We start from the raw sequence: 22,456 nt of genomic DNA on the forward strand, positions 1-22,456 counted from the left end.
TTTCGCAGAATAATGGAGGAGAGAAGAGGCATGGCTAATGATATATGTGACTAAATAGATAGAAATAGAGATGTAGATATATGTGTGCATTTGCACACAGAGAATCAGTTCTCCATTTATAGCAATCTGCCACAATTACTATTTCCAGTACTCAACAATTACCCATTCATTATGACTTACAATACTTGCAGCAGGCAACACATAGAGGCACATGTGTTGCCCAGCTACTCTTAAGGAAATGGGTCCCAACTTCAAAAACAGCAGAAAGTCCACCAGCTTAATTGCTAGCATTTGTGTTTGCTACAGGAGTATTTACAATGTGTAAGAGGGGGTGTGGAGAGGCAGAAAACCAAACATCTTTGGGTCAGCTTCTCAGAAAACCCAAACCATCATCTCAAAAGTCCCCCCAATGACACCCATCACAATCTACTCCAAAAAATTCTTTTGAACTTCTTAGCTCTATAAAACTGATCCTTCATCTTCTGATGTATTGCAGTAAAAATAAGGCAGGAAGTATAAATGAAACTAGAAGAAACATAAGAATTTTCTGTAGAATTATTTGATACTGTAGCATATTAAAGTATGATTGATTATTATGTTACCCTATTTCATGGATCTATATACTTTAGATATCAGTCTATGAACCACTTCTCAGAATAATGTTTTTAAAAGCATAAAAATTGCACAGGATTATAAAGAAAATAGTTATGTTTAAAATGGTTATGAAGGATTTTTTTTATTTTTTTTAATAACTTTTTATTGATAGAACCCATGCCAGGGTAATTTTTTTTTAATTATCCCTTGCATTCACTTCTGTTCTGATTTTTCCCCTTCCTCCTTCCACCGCCTCCCCTAGATGGCAAGCAGTCCTTTACATGTTGAATAGGTTACAGTATATTCTAGATACAATATATGTGTGCAGAACTGAACAGTTTTCTTGTTGCACAGGGAGAATTGAATTCAGAAGGTAGAAATAAACCGGGAAGAAAAACAAAAATGCAAGCAGTTTATATTCATTTCCCAGTGTTCTTTCTTTGGGTGTAGCTGCTTCTGTCCATCTTTGATCTGAATTAACTCTCTTTATCGAAGATATCCACTTCCAACAGAATATATCCTCAAACAGTATCATTGTTGAGGTATATAATGATCTCCTGGTTCTGCTCATTTCACTCAGCATCAGTTCATGTAAGTCTCACCAGTCCTCTCTGTATTCATCCTGCTGGTCCTTCCTTACAGAACAATAATATTCCATAACGTTCATATACCACAATTTACTCAACTATTCTCCAATTGATGGGCATCCTTTCATTTTCCAGCTTCTAGCCACTACAAACAGGGCTGCCACAAACATTTTGGCACATACAGGTCCCTTTCCTTTCTTTAGTATCTCTTTGGGGTATAAGCCCAGTAGAAACACTGCTGGATCAAAGGGTATGCACAGTTTGATAACTTTTTGAGCATAGTTCCAAATTGCTCTCCAGAATGGCTGGATGTGTTCACAATTCCACCAACAATGTATCAGTATCCCTGTTTTCCCACATCCCCTCCAACATTCCACATTATCTTTCCCTATCATTCTAGCCAATCTGACAGGTGTGTAGTGGTATCTCAGAGTTGTCTTAATTTGAATTTCTCTGATTAATAATGATTTGGAGCATATTTTCATATGTCTATAAATAGTTTCAATTTATGAAGGATTTTTTTTTTTAAGTTCACAGACCCCAGGGACAACCAAACTGTAGAAGGAATATGACAGAATGACATCAGGAAGACCCACATTCAAGTCCTATTCATGAACATTAGCTGTGTGACTATATATAAATCACTTAATCTCTTAGGGCAGCCCATTAAACGGGGTGTCAGTAAGATGCAGAAGAATTGCCCATCTCTATTGATGGAAAGTTTCCACACAGAATGTTCCCCATGCTGATTAAATCATAAATACAAATTTTGGATACTTTAGAAAATATTTTACTATATAGCATGTTGGTATATCAGTTTTTGTAATTAAATAAGGCATTTGTAGTCTTTTTTTTTTTTTTACACAATTGGGAGCTATTTTTTTTTTTAGGACTACATTTTTCTTAAGAAATAGTCTCATTTAAAAAAAAAAGTGTTTACATGGGGGGAAATCAGAGATAATTTTCATCATGTTACAATGCAAAGAGCACTGGGCAGGTTTCAGGACCTGGATCCAGTATTTTTTTCAATGTTAGGCAATTCCTCTGGATCGCTATTTCATTTGTAGATGGTGAAAGAGATGATTGCTACAATCTATTCCAGTTTTAACATTTTTATGATTCCATGCTTTCAACTTACAAAGTCTTTTTCAAGAAAATAAGCTACAATTAGTCTAAAAACTAAGTATATTTTATTTGACAATCTCTCTCTGACTCTTTTTGTCTTTGACTCTCTGTTTTGCTCTGTCTGTCCCCCCCCACCCCACACCCCACCCCAATCCCATACCTTTCAAAGGCAAACAAACATTTAAATAAACACATAAATGCACATTCATTCATATTTAGATACTATTAAGTTCATTTTACTTGAAAGGAACATAGCCTACAATTACTCTTCTAGTGCCTGACTGAGCAATGTGAAATGAAGCTCTAGGATCTAGAATATAATTGTAATAATTCATATTTCTACAACGTTTTGAAGTTTACAAAAACATTTCCTCATAACAACCCTATGAAGCAAGTATAATATTATTAGCCTCATTTTAAAATTGTTTGCTGCTACGTATTTAGCAATTGGATCTCTGAACAAAAAAGTACCCACAACACATTTTAAATTTTTATCTTTATTATTAACATTGTTCTCATCACTATCTTAAGTCTAGGCAATCAATAAAACAATAATTAAAGCACCAATTTGCAACATTTGCTCATTTCCATGGCATAAATGTTCACACTGATTTTTTCATTTAAAAATATTATTGATATAATTTGTTGTTACATTTCCTAATTTCTTCTAGTATCCCTCTCTTTTCCTGAGACCCACTCCATATAACAAAGATTGTTTAAAAAAAAAAAAAAAGAATGACAGGGGAAAAGCAACTCTTAATAAAGCCAATAAGCAACAGATTTTGAGGGTTTGTTTTCTTATTCAATTTGTGATTCTTATCTTATTGGACTTCACACTGAGAATTTAATAATTTAATAATGGCTCCAGCATATATCTGCCATTTGACAGATGATAAAACTGAGGTTGTGAAAGGTTAAAGGGCATTCCTTCCAATGGCTGATTAGTGTTTGAAGAACTCCTTAATATATTTATATTAATACACACATACATTTATATATTTATTTTCATATACTTATGTGTTTACATATAACTATATATATCACACATATTATACATACATATAATATATATTGCTGATATATATTATTGATGTATATCTGATGTGTTTGTTTGTAGTAGTAAAAATCTGACTTCTTGGTTCATTACCAAGATGGTGGAATAAAGGCATGGACTTACTTGAGTACTTTAAATTTTCCAAATAACTTTAAAATCAAACCTCAAAATGCATTCTGGAGCATCAGAATAAAGAAAAAGATAGGATGCAATCATTTTCCATCTCAAGACAACTCAGAAGGTTTGTAGGAAAAGTTTTTCTTACTGGGGTGAGTGTAGAGCACAGTCCCCCAGAAATTCTTCTAGATAACTGAATAGGCAGCAGTAGTTTCTGGTGCTCTCAGTCCATAGATCATTAATAGGTCATTCAACTGGTCAGAAGATTACAGGGAATCCATTACTAGCTATGGGAGATTATCCTTTGGCTTCTTTCTTGTTATGCTAAATGTTATATCTGGAGCTTAGGGACCTTGGGGACAACTCAGGCTGGGGACCTGATGCAAGCTTTTAATTTTCCCAAAGTAGTATGATCTAAGGTAGCATGTGATGGTTGTTCCCTGTCTGGGCTCTGCAACTTCCTGACTTGGGTTTGGGTCTAGGCAGTAGAAAACTGCTGTTGGAATGTGCCAGTATTTGCCACTAGGAAGTTTTGCTGGTTCAGAGAAACAAAATTGCTGACTTCCCTTTGGTCTGTAATTACTGTCCACTTGCCATTTGCTTGCTTCAATCCTACTTGCTTCTGAACTTGCTCCTTTCTAAGCACACAACCCAAGGCATATGGGTCAACCCTGGAACTGAAAACTGTAGTAGATGATAAAGCGGCCAGTTAGCATCTGTTCCCCCCATAAAGGTTTGGGGGATACCTTGGTATGGATCCAGGACCTCCACTTATCCAAACACACAGCCCTTCCCCAAAGGCTAGAATGTTCATGTGAGTATGTCCTTGGCCAGACCTCACCCCCAATATACAGACTTTTTTTTTTTTTTTGTCTGTCTCCCTAAGCAGTTCTGGACTGGAAAATGGTTCACTGTGATTTTGGTCTTGAGCTTTCCCATCAAGATTCTGTCTTGTGTATTTTCTGTATCAGTTTGGAGAAGTTGAAGTAGGTGGATAGGAACCCTTTAGTGTGCTTTCTGCTAGTTGTACTACACAGTGCTTTTTACATTACAAGTGCTTAATAAATGATTTACCCATGTACTTCTCACTGGGCCTCAGTTTCCTCATCTAAAACCTAAAGGTATTAGACTAGATATCTTTTCATGACCCTTATAACTGTAGACCTATGAGAAATAAAATATGAATCTATCTTCTAGCTTTACAATAATTTTTTCATTAAAACTATTTCTAGCCATATGAAAAGAAGCTCCAAGTCATTATTAATCAGAGAAATGCAAATTAAGACAACTTTGAGATACCACTACACACCTGTCAATTGGCTAGAATGACAGGGAAAGATAATGCAGAATGTTGGAGGGGATGTGGGAAAATAGGGACACTGATACATTGTTGGTGGAATTGTGACTCTATCCAGCCATTCTGGAGAGCAATTTGGAACTATGCTCAAAAAGTTATCAAACTGTGCATACCCTTTGATCCAGCAGTGTTACTACTGGGTTTATATCACAAAGAGATTTTAAAGAAGGGAAAGGGACCTGTATGTGCAGGAATGTTTGTGTCAGGTCTCTTTGTAGTGGCCAGAAACTGGAAACTGAGTGGATGCCCATGGAGAATGGCTGAATAAATTGTGGTATATGAATATTATGGAATATTCTTGTTTGGTAAGAAATGGCCAGCAGGATGATTTCAGAAAGGTCTGGAGAGACTTACATGAACTGATGCTGAGTGAAATGAGCAGGACCAAGAGATCATTATATACTTCAACAACAATACTATATGATGATCAATTCTGATGGACGTGGCCATCTCCAGCAATGAGATGAACCAAATGAGTTCCAATAGAGCAGTAATGAATTGAACCAGTTACACCCAGTGAAAGAACTCTGGAGATGACTAAGAACCATTACATAGAATTCCCAATCCCTATATTTTTGTCTGCTTGCATTTTTTATTACCTTCACAGACTATAGTACATTATTTCAAAGTCCGATTCTTTTTGTACAGCAAAATAACTGTTAGGACATGTATACTTATATTGTATTTAATTCATACTTTAACATATTTAACATATATTGTTCAACCTGTCATCTGGGGGAGGGAATGGAGGGAAGGAGGGGAAAAATTGGAACAAAAGGTTTGGCAGTTGTCAATGCTATAAAATTATCCATGCATATAACTTGTAAATAAAAAGCTATAATAAAAAATTTTTTTAAATAATTTTTGATTAAATTCATAAAGACCTAAAAAGCCTTTGAGACTATAGAAATTGAGATCATGGATTTGGACCTAGAAATTACTTAAGGGTCTGCAAGTAGCACACCTCCATTTTATACATGAGGAAACTGAAAATCAGGAATGTTTATTGACTGTCTCAGGATTAGACATCTCCTGTCACAGGTAAAATTTCTTAACCCAGATCTTTCTGACACAAAGCCCAGTGTTGTATCCACTGTAGCATGCTTCCTTTGGATTAAATGAGCCATTGACCACCCATGGCATGTCCTTCCAGTAACCTCTTTGGATTTCCTGAGTTTATAGTATTACTGCCTAAGACACCCAATGACTTCAAATCTGTTACTCATAAATTTATGAAAACAAATGTAACCTGTGGTAAGATTATCTGATGAGATAGATGAAAACTTTGAACATGAGTCTTTGATAACCATGTTTTCTGTCTAGATATAAAACACAGACATTCACTACTAGATGAAAGTGGGAGGCAAATGAAAACAACTTTATCCAGAATAGAGTTATTGTGTAAAACCTGAATTTTTGATCATATCTTTTTTAAAATGAAGACTGTTGTAGAAATGTTTCTAGATGGTGACAGTTCAACATCTGTGCAATACCTGGTTTGGAAACTCATATGAGACGCAAAGATCCTCTAACTTGCTCTCTATCTATCAGGAGAAATGAATCACAAAACATGGATTATACGCTTCCAATATCAGTTGGTTTTCTTCAGCAATCTACTACTTTATCAAAATGGGCAGGGAGGTGGTGGTACTGCTGACCAAGTGCTCTCCATTCGTTTGGGAGATGTTTTAGTGTAACATAGTACCAGCTCATGATTCAGCCTGCTATAATTTAGGAATGATTAATAGCCAAGTCTCACAATGATGTGAGTCATAGACAGAGAAACCAAAATTGTGGGGAAATAAAAGCATCAGAGGAAAACACTCCATAATCACTGAACCTGGATATTTAAGAAATATGCCCATAAGCAATATCGTTATCATCAACATTAACATTTGTGTCATTATCACCATCATTACCACCATCATCCTCATCCTAATCATTATCATCATTGTCATAATTTGCTTTTGAGGAATGTCCTTTGTGATTGGTTACAAAGTGGTTTGCATCCATTATTCCTTCTGATCCTAACAATAACCCCACAGAATAGGTAGCACATCACTATTATTCTTAGCTGTAGATGATGGAGTTGAGATTATAAGATCACAGATTTATAGTTAGAAGAAAGCTTAGAGTTCACTAATTCCAACTACCTCATTTGAAGAAACTGGGGCCTAATAAGATTAAGTAGTTTGCTCTTGGTCATACGTGTAGGGAATATTGGAGATGGAATTTGAATGAACCTATGTCTTCCTTAAAAAACTCTATCCATTCTATCCACTAAATAATCCATTTGTTTTCAGATGACAAAACTGAAATTCAGAGAGATGAAATTACTTCTTCAAAGGCACACAACTAGTATCAGACTCAAATCCAGATCTTCTGCTACTGTCTAATGCTCTTTAGTTTGAGGATATTTTGCTTTTTTTGATTTGATTTATAAGTATGGGGAACTCTCGATGAGTATACTCCCTCTATCAAAATAAACTATCAATTATTCTGAAAATTCAATTTAGAGATAATTGCCCAGGAGACACTGAAAAGTAAAAGCCAGTATGTTCCAGAGATTTGACTCTTATCTTTTGAGGCCATGTCTCTATTCACTATATCACATTTACTCAAGCAAATAAATTTCACATATGCTGGACACCATATCTGCTAGGGATGGCCTTCAAATAATGGATTTCCTCATTTAGGAAAAAAAAGAGTCCATCTATCAGGAAGTCATTGAAATGAATAACAACTGTAAATTATCATGGATCCTACTTGACAAGTGTTCCTTGAATACAAGTTCTTCCTCAGAACAAGGCCAATATGTGTTGACTTAAAGATTCAAGGCCAGAATAAGAAACTCTAAGAAAGAATATAGGTTTTGAAATTCCCCTCATATAAGGAATTTCTATTCCTACAATTATGCATATATCATTCTTATATGAATTTTAACTGAATATGAATATATGAATTTAAACTGAAAATATTTATTTATATAAATATAAAAAGCATTTATATAGTACTTTCAAGTTTACATTACATATTTTAAAAATCTTACTTAATCTTCACAATAATCCTGAGAGGTAGGTATTATTATTATCCTCAGTTTACAGATGAGAAAACTGACACTAAGAAAGGTTAAGTGACTTGACTACAGTCATAAGTAAGGATCTGAGGCTAGATTTGAAAACAAGTATTTCTGACTCCAAAATCAATGTTTGATCCACTGTTCCTGATACATCTTGATCATATCTTTTTTTTAAATCATGACAAAGAGAGTCATGATGTTTATAATTTTTATATGGTTAATGAACATTTATATTTCTTTTGAAAATTATCTTTTCAAAAAAAAAAGGAAGTTGCCTGTTTATATTCTTTGACCATTTATCTATTGGTGGTAGATGGTTTCAAAATCTTTTAAGGAAAAACTCATCTTGTTTGCTTGGAGTAGATACTGGTATGACAGGGAGGAATGGTGTACAATATTGTTATACACAAACTGGGCAGTAGGGAGAAGTAAGGCATCTTGTTGATATATATTATATGTATATATTGCTATACAATATATTCATTCTTTTAGTTTGTGAATGGTGGAATGATGACCAAGATCACTCAAAATCTAATGCATCAAAGAGCACCTGACATAAATGAAAAATGAATTAAAGCCTGAATTTTAATATGATCTACGTTGTGAAGAGGTATGCTGGCAAATGTTTAACAAACTGCTTTCTAGGGTCAGGGAAGGGGAGTGAAATAACACATGACACATTTTTCAGTTAAATCTGCATTATTAATATTTTTCTTAAGCCTAAATACCAACAAAGCAAAAAATCAAGCCCCAGTTTGTAGTGTTTGTTAATTTCCAAGGTGTAAATGCTCACAATGAGCCAGTTTTCCTGAGCTGGTTCAAACTGCCTTCAGAATATTCTAGAATTATATGAATACACAAGGAAGGGAAGAACAACAAAAGTACAAAAACATACTGAATGAAAATACTGTAGATAGTTTTGTGTATAGTGATAGCCACTATATTTACATCCCATGGCAAATCACAGAATATACCACTGTGATTAGATCTACAGCATCAATGATTATGTGGTATCATTTATGGATAGGAAACTCAGCAACTAAGTACACAGTTCCCTTAAGTTGGGGAAAAGAAAAAACAAAGTCTGAAGTTTCCTAGTCTCAATTCTTGAAGGGAGATATTACACAGAGGCAACACATAGCTACATACTCTCCTAAATTTAGTTCTGCTACAAATTTCAGATTACTGAGAAAGTATCTCCAATATGCCAAAACATCCATAGGACAATATACCATGACATAAATGGGGGATTTTTAAATAATATATAAAATTTGGGTTTCAAAATAGATGATCTCTAAGGATTTTTCCAACAATAATGTTCTATAGTTCTGTGACAGACTCTGATGCTTTTTTTTAAAAACTAGAACATAAAAATGAAAATATAGGAGCTTGTCCATCAATATCCCTCTCAAATTAGAGATAGTTGATCCAAAAACAAGAATTATAAGAAGCAGCAGCAGCATCCAAGAACTGTTTGTGAGTAGGATCCTCCCAGAATTCCTTCAGTAACTCACTGGGAAGGAAAGGGAGAAGAGACCCAGTAAGACTTTTTTAGTTGGGGTAATTAAATGGGCCAACACATCAAAAGGCCGAGCCAGAAGACTGATAGACTTAAATGCCTGTTCTGATTATAGTCCTCTTCTCCATTTGAAAGTTTGCCTCCATGACATCTCATAAGATCAACACTTGCTATAGTATTTCACCCTACAACCCTCCAGAGGTGATAGTGCTGCTTGTATTCCTCAGTGTGCAGACTCAGATAACAGCAAATGCACAAGCTTACTGACCATGCTGTTGGGGGGAAATATCCATAAAACAAAAAACAGGGAATTGTTAAAGACCATGCCTAGGTGAAAGGGCAGGTCAATTCTCCAAGAGCCTTCATAGCTATGAATTATAACATCTAAAGGAGCTGCAAAGCAGCCGTTACTGACACGTTACTGCTTGTGAACTGGGAATGAAATAAATTGGAGGCAGAGGGAAGAAAAGAGAGGTCAGAGAACAGCAACTGCCTCTTAGTCTCCTTTTATCATCATCATCATCATCAGCAGCAGCAGCAGCAACAGCAGCAGCATCCTCTCACATGAAGAGATCCATTCTACAGGTCTGAATTAGACCTCCAGCAGCCACTGGCAGGTGGCTCCTGCATCACAACATTCTTTGAACATGAGTCTTAAACTTAGATATCATGTTTATCAGTTCAGAGATATTTTATTACTTTGGGGAATATAGTTTTGGATTAGTTTTGAGTTTGGAAGTCAGACTACAAATGATTGAGAGGTAAAGAAATGGAGGAAATGAATGTAGAGAATTTTATTTAGGAGATTGTGTGAAAATGAAAAAGAACTAGAATGTGATATAATGATGTCAAGGTCAACAGGATTTTTTTTTTTAAGGATTGGGCTCAGGCATGTTTTTCAGCAATGAGGAATGATCTAATTAATAAGGAGATACTGAAGATGAGAGAGAATGAGTGAATTGACAAATGCCTGGAGAAAGCAGGATGAGATGAAATCAAGGGCTTAGTGGTAGATTTGACCTTTTTGAAATGAAAATATACTTCTTCAGAGAATGAAGCAAAAGAATAGAAAGCCTGGAGTATTATGTAACAAAGTTTGAAGAACTAAAATATAGAATAAAAGATAGCTGATGGTGGATGGTCTTTGTCTTCTTGAGTTAATGGAAAGTAAAATTTTTTATGAAAGAGCAGATTGGCTTGAGGGAAAAAAAAAAACAAATAATTTCCAAAAAAAGGAGATCAAATCAGTAAAGGAAGAATTAAAAGTTTTCTATGCAGCACTGAGAAAATATCATAGACATTTAACAATAACTTGATTGATAGGGAAGAATTCATGAGTAAACAGAAATTAGAGAACTTTATGAAATGTAAATTGATTATATTAAGATAAAAATCTTTTGTACAAAGAAAGCCAATGCAATCAAGATTAGAAGGAAATCAGAAAGCTGGGAGACAATCTTTACAGCAAATGTCTCTGATAAAGCTAGCATTTCTCAACTGCAAATTTATAAGAATATGAGCCGTTCCCAAATTGTTAAATGATGAAAATGAGCAGGTCAAAGAATTTGAACAGGCAGTTTTCAGATGAAGAAATCAAAGCTATCTATAGGCATATAGAAATGCTCTAAATAATTTTTGATTAGACAAATGCACGCTAAAATAAAATAATAAAATTATCACCTGTTAGATTGGCTAATACAACAAAAAAGGAAAATGAAAATGTTGGAGAGGATATAGGAAAACTGGACATCAATGCATTGTTGATGGAGTTGTAAACTGATCCAACCATTCTGGAGGACAATTTGGAACTCTGCCTAAAAGGGAACCAAACTATGTGTACCCTTTGATCCAGCAATACCTACTGGGTCTATATTTTAATGAAATGACCAAAAAGGAAAAAGGTCTTAAATGTGCAAAAATATTTATAGCAGCCCTTTTCGTGGTGGCAAAATATTAGAAATTGGGGGAGTACTGATAAATTGGAAAATGGCTAAACAAGCTACAGTATACAAATGTAATGGAATACTATTGTACAATAAGAAATGATGAATAGGCAGATTTCAGAAAAATCTGGAAAGACTTGTACAAATTAATGCAAAGTGAAATGTACATAGTATCATCAACACTATGTGATGATCAATTATGAATGAGTCAGCTTTTCAGCAACACAATGATTCAAGATAAGTACAACTAAAGAAGGAAAATGCTATTCACATCCAGATAAATAACTAATAGACTCTGAATACAGATTGAAGAATATTTTTTTCATATTTTTTCTCCTTTTGATCTGGTTATTCTTTCACAAGTGTGACTAATATGGAAATGTTTTACATGATAGCACATGGATAATCTATATCAAATTGCCTGCCATTTTTAGAAGAGGACAGAGGAGGGAGGGATGAAAATTTGAAACTCAAAAGCTTATAAAAATGAATGCTAAGAATCATCTTGTCGTGTAATTGAGGAAAAATTTTAAAAAAAACTTGATTGAGTTATTATTTATGGTAGCTTCTAAGCATAATCTAATTACTTTGTTGGTTTCAATATCTGTCTATTTGGTTCCTAATTTAATTTATTGGATGATCTGGATTAGTTGAGTCTTATACAAAACTTTCTTTTCCAAATAATTTTATTTGGTTTTGTATCATAATTGTTTCTAGATGTCCCCTCCCCTGCTGTAAATTCTTCATTAATTAAAAATATATATACAGTTAAGCAAAACCAGCAAAATGACCAAGATTGGCATCATATGAAATGCATCATATTAAATACCTGCATGATCCTACATAAATACACATACATAGCTTTCTCTTAAAAGGAGAGAACTTATGTCAAACTTTGTATAGAATATAGCTGTCATTGTTTTCACTGTTCTGTGAAGTGATACTTCTTTGTGAGTTTTTTTAACCATCAATTATCCTAAATGTTTTATAAGTGAATTTTTGACCTAAATAAATGTCATTGGATGCTATGTTAATTCACTTCACAAGGAAATAGATTGTTTGCTGATTAATATGGTTTCTGTATTCTTTTGGCCACTTCATGTGAGAACCATGTTACATTGATTAAAATTCTATAAAAACAATGATAATAAGATCTAGTGTCTATAAGTTTATCCATTTCCCCTCCCCCCTTCCATTTTAGTATCAACATCTTCTTCAAATAAGTCAAGTTAGGGGTGTATTAATTGTAAGCAATATCTTTTAATTCTTATTTTTTTTCTAATTTTGTGTTGCTTTGATTTCTGCTTTACTAACTTAATCATCCTCTCTAAAAGTTTTGGGTCTTTAAAATGAAGTTATGATAGTATTTTCCCTTTTTAAAAAGTTTATGCACATTATCAATATTTTATGGTCAGATGATTGAGTATACTATGAAATGATTCTTTTTATTGCCTTTGAGCATGTTAAAATCAACTCCTTTATTTTCCCCTCCAAGAATAAACTTGTAAGTTTATTTTTCTTTTTAGTTTCAATGTTCTTATGTCTTCTGGTTTTGTACCCAGGAAAATATTTATTTTGATGTGGTTTTGCTGTTTCAGTTGTATAGCAACATGTTGGTTGTTATAGATATGTACATCTCAGAGTCCCAACAGTTAGTTTTAACTTATTCATAATATTCTATGCCCCTTTGGTAAAAGTTTTGTCATCATCACTGTAGTGATAGACAAGAACTGGATAACACTGAGGTTTACTTTGTAAGTTTTTGTTTTTGTTTTTGTTTTTTGTTTCATGGGTTGCCAGAGCCACAAAACAAAGAAAATTGTAAAGGGAATCTCAATACTCTTGAGTCCATTTCTATGTGATCCATTTCAAAAATGGTCATAGAAAAAGAATATGTCTACTGTTTGGGGACTAGTCAAACTGCTTGTGGTAAACTTCATAAAGAGGTAGGCAAGTCCCCAGACATTAAATACAAATCTTTCCAGGACTACTGTTGAAGTTTTTCCAGTTTGGTAGAACCTAGACAGCTTCTTTGATGACACAGTTAGCAAAATTGCCTTGATTATCTCCATTTCATCTTCAGACATCATAGTAGGGACTTTAAAAATGTTTTAAAGGTGTTTATTCTAAAGAAAGAACTTAGAAAGAAAGACTACCTGGATTTCTATATCTACAGATCTACCATGTGGAATAGGAATTAAGTTTATTTTGATTAGTTTCAGAGAGCCAAACAAGGGCCAATGACCCGAAATTATAGGGAGAAAAAATTCAGCTCATCATAAGGATCTTCTTTAAAAAATAATAATTAGGACTATCAAGTAATGGAATGGGATATCTCATGAGACAGTGAATTCTCTTTTACCAGAAATGAAATATTCAAATAAAGATTAGGTAACCACGTTTTGAGAGCTTTATTGAAGGGATTCAAGAGATGATGTAGAATTAGGGGGTTATAGCTTCTAAATTTCCTTCCAACTCTGAGATTCTACAATAAGTTTGACTGATAATAGACATTAACACTATATCCTCCTGGCTTAGGGGTGAGTGGGGTATAGTGCTACTGCAGCTACCTCCATAGCAAACAGCAGCCCAAAACATGGTGGGCAGGAGCGGTGCAATTGCTGCCAGCACTGGCAGAAGCCCTCTTCATCGGCATTGTATTTACTTTGACCACAAGAGACAAGTGACCTTAACTTCAAGAAAAGATTTCAAGAGCAAAGAAAGAAACAGAAACTTGTTAAATAGAGAATCAGACTTTCCAAGTTACCTGATCTTAAAGATACAGAAACTGTTCAGAAATTCTTCCTTGAAGAAATACAGTTTGATGAGGAATTACTAGACCAAGGTGAATATGAAAAAGGTGTTGACCACTTGAGAAATGCATTGCTGTCTATGGGCTGCCGCCACAACAGTTGTTGCAAGTTTTATAGCAAACTCTTCCATCAGCAATGTTCCAGATGCTTCTGACTAAGCTGCCAACAATTAGCCAAAGAATTGTGAGTATACACAGCTTGGCCAAAGATGATGTGAAATGAGAAACGTGTCAATATAATAAAATCCTAATAATTTTTAAAAAATAATTCTTAGACCAAAAGATGAGCAGCTATTGGGGGGGAGAGGAGAGTAAACGCAGTAGTTATGGACTGTGTATAGTCTGAAATATACTAAAGTTGATTATAACTTTGTTTATGTAAATTTGCTTTGATTTTATTTTTTATCTCAGTAACATAGTTTGGCAATTTTTTATTTTATAAATACACCACGAATGATGATAAATAATGATTTTTTTAAAAGAATCAAACAAGCAAGGAAAAAAAAAAAACAACAACCCATCATATCCTCTAGGAAGAGTGGGCTAGATGGAAACTGATTCTTTCAAGTCTTTGATATTTTCACCATTAGACATTTGTTTTGCTTTCATTTAAGGCCGAATACCCACTACTATGTCCCATATAGGGTTTTTATAAACTGCACAACTAACTGATTTGATGTATGAAAATCAGTTCCCAACAAATCTGAAACTAAGACCATTTGTCAAAACCAATTCCCAGGATGGCATCAACCATCCTAGATTCTATCAGCCAGATATCAGATTCACAAGGTAATAACACCTATATGATTAGGTTTGTCCAGTGAAATGGTACAAATTGATGAAGCACTCTGGCCACAGTATTAATCCTTATCTTAGATATGAAATCTATAACTGGCTTTCAATTCTCTGCCTTACCTACTCAGCCTGCACTTACCTACTAAATGCTGCTACCAGAAAGATACCCAAAATCATCTTGTAGATAATATCCAGCAAACATAATTCTATAACTTCTAAACTAAAATGGTAGTTACCTGTCAGATATCAAATACATGGTTCTCTGCCCAGCAGAATAAATTGTGGGTCTATACCAAAAAGATTACCTACTTGTACAATGTAGATTGAGCAAGATACTTATCATTACCCCCATACACACCCATTTTGGCAGGCAAAGTAGAAACTAATCACTTTTACTTCTTATTGGAATACTTGGCTCATTCATTCTTTATGATTAGTGGGCTTTGGAATGAAGCACAATGATTAACCTTACCCCTAAATCAAGGTCTGATATCTGTGATTTATTCAGGCAGGTCTCCCAGTCATATACAGGGGATACACACAAAAAGAAGCTAAGACAGTAAATTGAGGTCAAGTGACTTGCTAAAAATTACACTCTGGCTAATGGAAATGGGAGGATTAGACATTTCAGACTCCATAGTTCTGGCCTGCTGCCCAATCCTTCAATGCTATCCTGACTCTTCTGGGATCAAGAAGGCAATGCCCTCAAGCCTTGTACAGCAGATGCAACAGTTCTGACAGTGAAACATGGTTTAATACCTCAACTATTCTTATATTACCTTGCGATCTGATGATTGTATTGGGAATAAATTTTGAGGTAATGATATAGTCCAGGCCTATATTGGAATAGAGTATACATAGCCCCCATATGTAGGTTCTGGCTTCATATGATAGCAGGGGAGTTATCCGGCTTCATGTGATTTTGCACACATTTCTGCTGATTCAGAGGTGGGGATGTGAAATATAGACCTACACTCTGGGATGCAGCACAGATTCCAAAATTCCCTAAGAGAGTCTTTGTTCCTAAATCAATGACCATATTTTATGTGTGCAAAATGAAATGAGTCTATGATTGTGGTGGGGTAGAGAAGTTGTTTAACTTGATTTTATGGGTCTTTCACATAAGTAATACAAGGTAATTAATATGTAATTCATTGCAACTAGATCAAGGACAATTCCACACAACATTGCTGATATGAAATGAAAATAATTCAGAATGTGAAAAAATTTAATTGGCTCAGTCTTTTCAGTTCAATTTTCTCGTCTATAAAATGAGGATGTTGGATGCAATGACTGCTAAAGTCCCTTTCAGCTCTAAATTCATAATCCCATGGTCCTAAATAATAACTCCTGAAATTTGATCATGCAATACATAGAGGAGGAGGAAATGTTGTCTATGACTAGCCTCTGTCCTTGTTCCTGAACTCATGGTCATTGAGATTAACATTTTACAACAATCTTTCTTGCATAGAATTGAAGGTATTTTCCCAATGTCTTCTTCATTCTTACTCCTGTAGAAAGTGAATTAATGGTAATCTAGTGTTATAAACCCAAAAACTCCAGTTTCTGGGATAAGGACTCACTATTTGACAATAATCTCTGGGAAATTTGGAAAATAGTATGACAGAAACTAAGCATAAACCAACACATCATACCCTATACCAAGATAAAGTCAAAATGGGTTTATAATTTAGGCACAAAAGGTGATACTAAAAGCAAAATAGGAGAGCAAGATATAGTTTATCTGTTAGATCTTTGGAGAAGAGAGGGATTTATGGCCAAAGAACTAGAGCATATTATGAAATGCAAAATAGATCATTATAATTACATTAAATTAAAAAAGTTTTGCACAAACAAAACCAATGCACCCAAGGTAAGGGAAGCAGGATGCTGGGAGGAAAATTTTTAACAGCCAGTATTTCTGATAAAGCCCTCATTTCTAAAATATATAGAGAACTGAGCCAAATTTATTAGACTACGAGTCATTCCCCAATTGATAAATGATCAAAGGATGTGAATAGACAATTTTCAGATAGAAAATTAAAGCTATCTAGTCATATGAAAAAAATGCTGTACATCAGGTAACACCTCACACCTATTAGATTGACTAAGATGACAGGAAAAGATAATGATGAATGTTGGTGGGGATATGGGAATACTGGGATATTAATGCATTGTTGGTAGGATTGTGAAATGATCCAACCATTCTGGAAAGCAATTTGGAACTATGCCCAAAAGGCTATAAAACTGTACATATCCTTTGATCCAGCTGGTTTTGTATCCCAAAGAGATCATAAAAGTGGAGAAAGAACATATATGTGCAAAAATGTTTGCAGCAGCTCTTTTTGTGATGGTAAAGAATTGGAAAATGAGTGGATGCCTTGAACTGAAGAATGGCTGAATAAGTTATGGTATATGAATGTAATGGAATATTGTTCTATAAAATATGATGAGCAGGCTGATTTCAAAAAAGCCTGAAAAGATTTATATGAACTGAGTGAACAGAACCAAGAGAACATTATTCACAGTAACAGCAAGATTATGTGATGATCAACTTTGATAGACTCAGCAATACATTGATCCAAGACAATTCCAAAAGATTTGAAATAGAAAATGCCATTTATATCCACAGAGAGAACTATAGAAACTGAATGAGGATTGAAGAATACTATTTTCACCTTTCTTTGTTTGTTTTCTTTTTCTTTCTCATGGTTTTCCCTTTTGTTCTGATTTTTCTTTCACAAAATGACCAATATGAAAATATGTTTAAAATGATTGTATATGTATAATCTATATCAAATCACTTGCTACACTAGGGAAAGGGAGGAAGAATAAAATCTGGAATTCAAAATCTTACAAAAATGAAAATTAGCCTTATATGTAATTGGAAAAAATACTATTGAATTTTTAAAAAGTAAGTGAATAAATGGCAATTATTGTTCACATAATTCTTAGATAGAGATACACAATGAAAGAAGATCGAGGACATTATACTCATTCTTTCTATGACAGTGTAGAAACCAGATTTTTATATTCCCTAAAGCACATTAGATCACAATCCCAAGTACATACCTGTGCTTTCATTCAATGAATTGTGATTCATTTTGGACTCCCATTGGGAAAACTTTCTCCACAAAATCAGACTGGCATCTTGTCTGTAAATTGTCTTCTTAGTTTTGAGGGTGGCAAAAGATTAAATGACTAACCCATAGACACACAACTACTATGTGTCAGAGACAAGACTTCAACTTGGGTCATTTCTGACTCTAAGACTGACCCCTCACTGCACTACATCATGCCTTTTTCTTAGACTACACTTGAGAAATTAATTTTAGATTCAAAATGAGTGAATTATTACCTGAAAAACTCATTCTTAGTCTAACATAAACCACATGTCCAACTTTGTGCTCCCAGATTTGGGTATTTCCACACTGAAAGAGACATAATGGATTTCATTTATATTATGATTTAAAATTTTCAAAGCCCTTGAGTCTCTCCCAACAACCTGGCGAGGTAGGTAAGAGAGGTAATTTTAGGTGATTTTATAAATATGAAAATTGTCAGGAAGTTTAATTTGATCAGGCATCATGAAGGTAGGAAGGTCAGATGCAGGATATGAGTGAAAAAAACTTCTTACATTCTTTTCAATAGACCATACTTCTCAATGAGATCTGGTAACAAATGGCCCTGGACATATGCCATATGCTGAGAGGCACTAACATTTCAGTGTATGGCCCCAGAAATATCCAGAGAATCCATCAAATAACTCTGAATTTTCAGGTTGCAGAAAATAAAATTAAGCATTGCTCTTGGCTAGCAAGTGAATACTACAGAAAGCATAACTGTTCATACATTGAATTGCTGTGGTCCCCAAATTTATTTTTCCATGCAGATCCTTGTGATTTAAGTTAACATCCCCTGTTGAAGACACTTTTCTGATGCATCTGAGGCAACCCCTTGTTGATGGTTGCCTACAGGCCCTGACTTGTTAAGGCTTTGCACTGTTTGTGAATGTGTGGGGATATATCCAAGTGTGCACACCTGTGTGCACACCTGTGTGCTTTCACCTATGAATTGATTTACTAACCATAATAATTGATAGTTGCCAGGATCCAGGTTTTGGAAATGTAGGGATTCAATTCAGAGCCAGTTCTGTGACACAGATACATCAAAAGTAGGCAGAAGCAAGTCAATTCTTCTGCCCTGCCAACAGGCAGAGGCTTTTAGATTTTCCTTGTGGAATCAAGGGTGGCATTGGGCCCAGAGTTTGCACTTTCTGCCAAGATTCTTTCAATGCACATAATTTCCAAACTAAGACAGACACAACTTTGGACATCTTTTGTTTATCTTCAGTAAGTGACCTCCTCAGGATCCATTGGCAGTATACATATCAAAGTGTTTTTTTTTTCTCTTTTCGAAATAATATCACACATCTGAGTTCTTTGGGGTTATTTCTAAGATGTTAACCTAGAACTGCTTTGATGGCTATTGTTTTCCAATACAGGATTACCCAAAATGAATGAATGAATGATAAATGTGTGTTGTTACAGGAATCCTTGAGCTGCTATTAAAAAGGCAGAACTCGGAGAAGGTGAGCCCAGGGCTTCAAGCTATCTCTGCCTCTTACTTGACTTGTGATCTTTCTGAATACCTCTGAGCTTGCCTCCTCATCTGTAAAGTAGGGCCAGTCATACTTGTACTGCCATCTTCCTAGAGTTATGGTGAGAAAAGTCCTTCAAAGGCTTAAAGCATCATCTATATAAATTCGAATTCTTGTTATTATTATTACTATCTATTTGATAGTAGATCAACCTGATCAACTTATCACTTTCTCTCAGTGCCCCACCTTCTATAAACAACCTGTTGTCAAGTCTTGATTCTATTTTCATCACCTCATATTCTCCCCTGTCTTTTCAAACCCTGATGCTATAATGATGACGCCTCTACCCACCTCACAATCCACTACAATCATTGTTCCATGCAATCAAAGTGATCTTCCTAAAGCACAGGTCTGAACATGTTATTTTTCTATTCAATAGACTCTAGTGACTCCCTATCACCTCAGGATTAAAATATAAAAATATAAAAAAATTTTAAAAGCCTTCATCACCTGATCCCCTCCTGCCTTGCTAGTCTTTGTATTCCTTACTCCCTCTCTGTTTCACTTCCAAGCCCCAACCTTGACTAATGTACTTTTCAACCCAATGACATTGGCCAGGTTTCTTAACCTACATAAGACACTCCATATCCTATCTTGGTGAAATTTTCCTGACTGTTCCTCATGTCTAGAATCCTTTTCTTCCTAATCTTTGTCTCCTGATCTCTCTGGCTGCCTTCAAGTTCAATGTAAAATCCTATTTTCTACAAGGCTTCTTTCCCATTTTCCCTTAATGCTAGCATCTTCCCTCTCTTGCATATTTCCAATTTATCCTAAACATATCTTATTTACACACAGTTATTTGTATGTCATCTTCCTCATTGGACTGTGAGCTCCTTAAAAGCTGGAATTGGTTTTTGTTTTGTGGGAATTTTTTTTGGCCTTTCTTTGTATCCTCAGTACTTTGTACAGTGCCTGGCAAGTAACGGTGTGCTTAATAAATGCTTGTTGACTGACTATTGATTCCTAAGACTCAATTTCAGAGTTTGGGGGCTGGGTTTATTACTGGAATCTAAGCATTTCTGCGAGTTATCCACTTGGATTATAGAGTAGTAACACTGAGATCTTTGACCTCGCTTCTTGGATCCTCTTCTGGTTTCCTGTCAAAAAATTCATATTTTTTATCTAGAATTATTTGAAGACTTATAATATTGACATGCTTTGGATTTGACCATGATAATCATGATCAAAAAATTAGTCACTGAGTTACCAATCTGCTGATGACATGCTTATGCTTACTTAGCTCAACTGGTCCTCAGATGGAAGACATAGTCTTTTTTTCCAAGGACAAAATCAAGACCTGTCCAACTTGGAAGAACTTAATGTAGCTTATCTTTTGCTAACATTGCTTTTGAGAATCCAAGGTCATTTCTACACTACATAGTATGGACATCATATTAAGATTTTGTATAGGTAACATGAGGAGAATAATTAATAATCAATAGATAGGAAAGACAGGGTAAATATTTACCCTTTAGATGTTTTTATCATTACAAAAATATGACTTTCACAAGTCATAATTTTGAAATGCCTATATCTGTCTATTTTACTTTTGTCTTCTTATCCCCAATGCCTACCTCATTATCTAATGATCTAATAATAATAAATAAAACAATAATGTTTATTGATTGGTTGATTGCTCATATCTCCCTGATCTTCCAAATCTAGTCTAATCCCTTCATTTTACAGAAAAAGAAATTTAGACCCCAAGAAATTAAACCTTGTGTTCAAAGTCACATACAAAGTAAGTGATAAGGGAATCTTGAATCTACGTGCTATGATTCAAAACCCAGTGCTCTTCCCATCATATTTTTCCATCATGCCTTTTTCTTCTCACAAGCCAGATACAGTATTCCTTCCCCCATGTCTTTTCACCTCAACAGAGGACTTCATCTTACATTTCACCAATAAATCTATGGCTATTCACATTGTCATCTCCAGTTATACACTTGAAGTCATTTCATTATTGTAACTTTTGTCTCTTATGCTGGTCTTGGAGGATGACAATGCCAGCTGTTCTTTTTATGTCAATGACTCTTTTCCCTTTCCCTTTGCCTGAAATGTTTGTTCTCCTAAACTTCGTATTACTACTTATGTCCCTTCATAGAATGGAAGCATGTTAAGAGTAGGAATAATTTCATTATTTGTATTTGTATCCTCAGGGTATATAATAGTACTTGTTAATGAATTTATTGATTTCTCTAGCTCTTCTCCCCTTCACAAAACAATTATTTAAAAAACATACCTAGCATATAGAACTCGTATCAAATTGCTTACTATCTTGTGAGGAGGAAGAGAAGGAGGGAGAAAATTTGGAACTCAAAATTTTACTAAAATATGAATGTTAAAAATTGTCCTTACATGTAATTGAAAAAAAATAACATTTTAAGAAAGGAAAGAAAAAAAAAGTTGTCCTCATTCATCTTCCCTCTCTCATCTCTCACTCTTATCTCTGTGATTCAACTGAAATTTCTCTTAAAGGTCACTAATGATGTCTTTATCATTAAATTCAATAGCCTTTAGTCTTCATCTTTCTTAGTCTTGCTACAGTGTTTGTCATTGTTGATAATCCTCTCATTGTGTAAACTCTCTGTATGTTTTTAGAAAACTTCCCTACTGTTTTCCTGACTACTTTTTCTTATCCTCTTTAAGGATCATTGTCTATGTCATAAATGCTAGGCATAGATGCTTTTCAAGATTTCATCTTAAAGTTTCTCACTATCCATTGAAGTTGGCCCCAAATCTCCAACTCCCTACTGAAAATCTCCATCTTTTTAACCCCAAAGTATCAAATTTTCAAAATGCCCTTAATATAAG

The 22,456-nt window shown here is 34.6% G+C and overlaps 1 pseudogene; it reads left to right on the forward strand.

Annotated features, from left to right (window-relative positions):
* The first annotated feature begins 13,971 nt into the window (after positions 1-13,971).
* LOC127550058 (mitochondrial import receptor subunit TOM20 homolog) lies at positions 13,972-14,410 on the forward strand (annotated as a pseudogene).
* Positions 14,411-22,456: the final 8,046 nt, after the last annotated feature.

The sequence above is a fragment of the Antechinus flavipes genome, chromosome 1, assembly GCF_016432865.1.
Source record: "Antechinus flavipes isolate AdamAnt ecotype Samford, QLD, Australia chromosome 1, AdamAnt_v2, whole genome shotgun sequence".
NCBI classification, from domain to species: domain Eukaryota; kingdom Metazoa; phylum Chordata; class Mammalia; order Dasyuromorphia; family Dasyuridae; genus Antechinus; species Antechinus flavipes.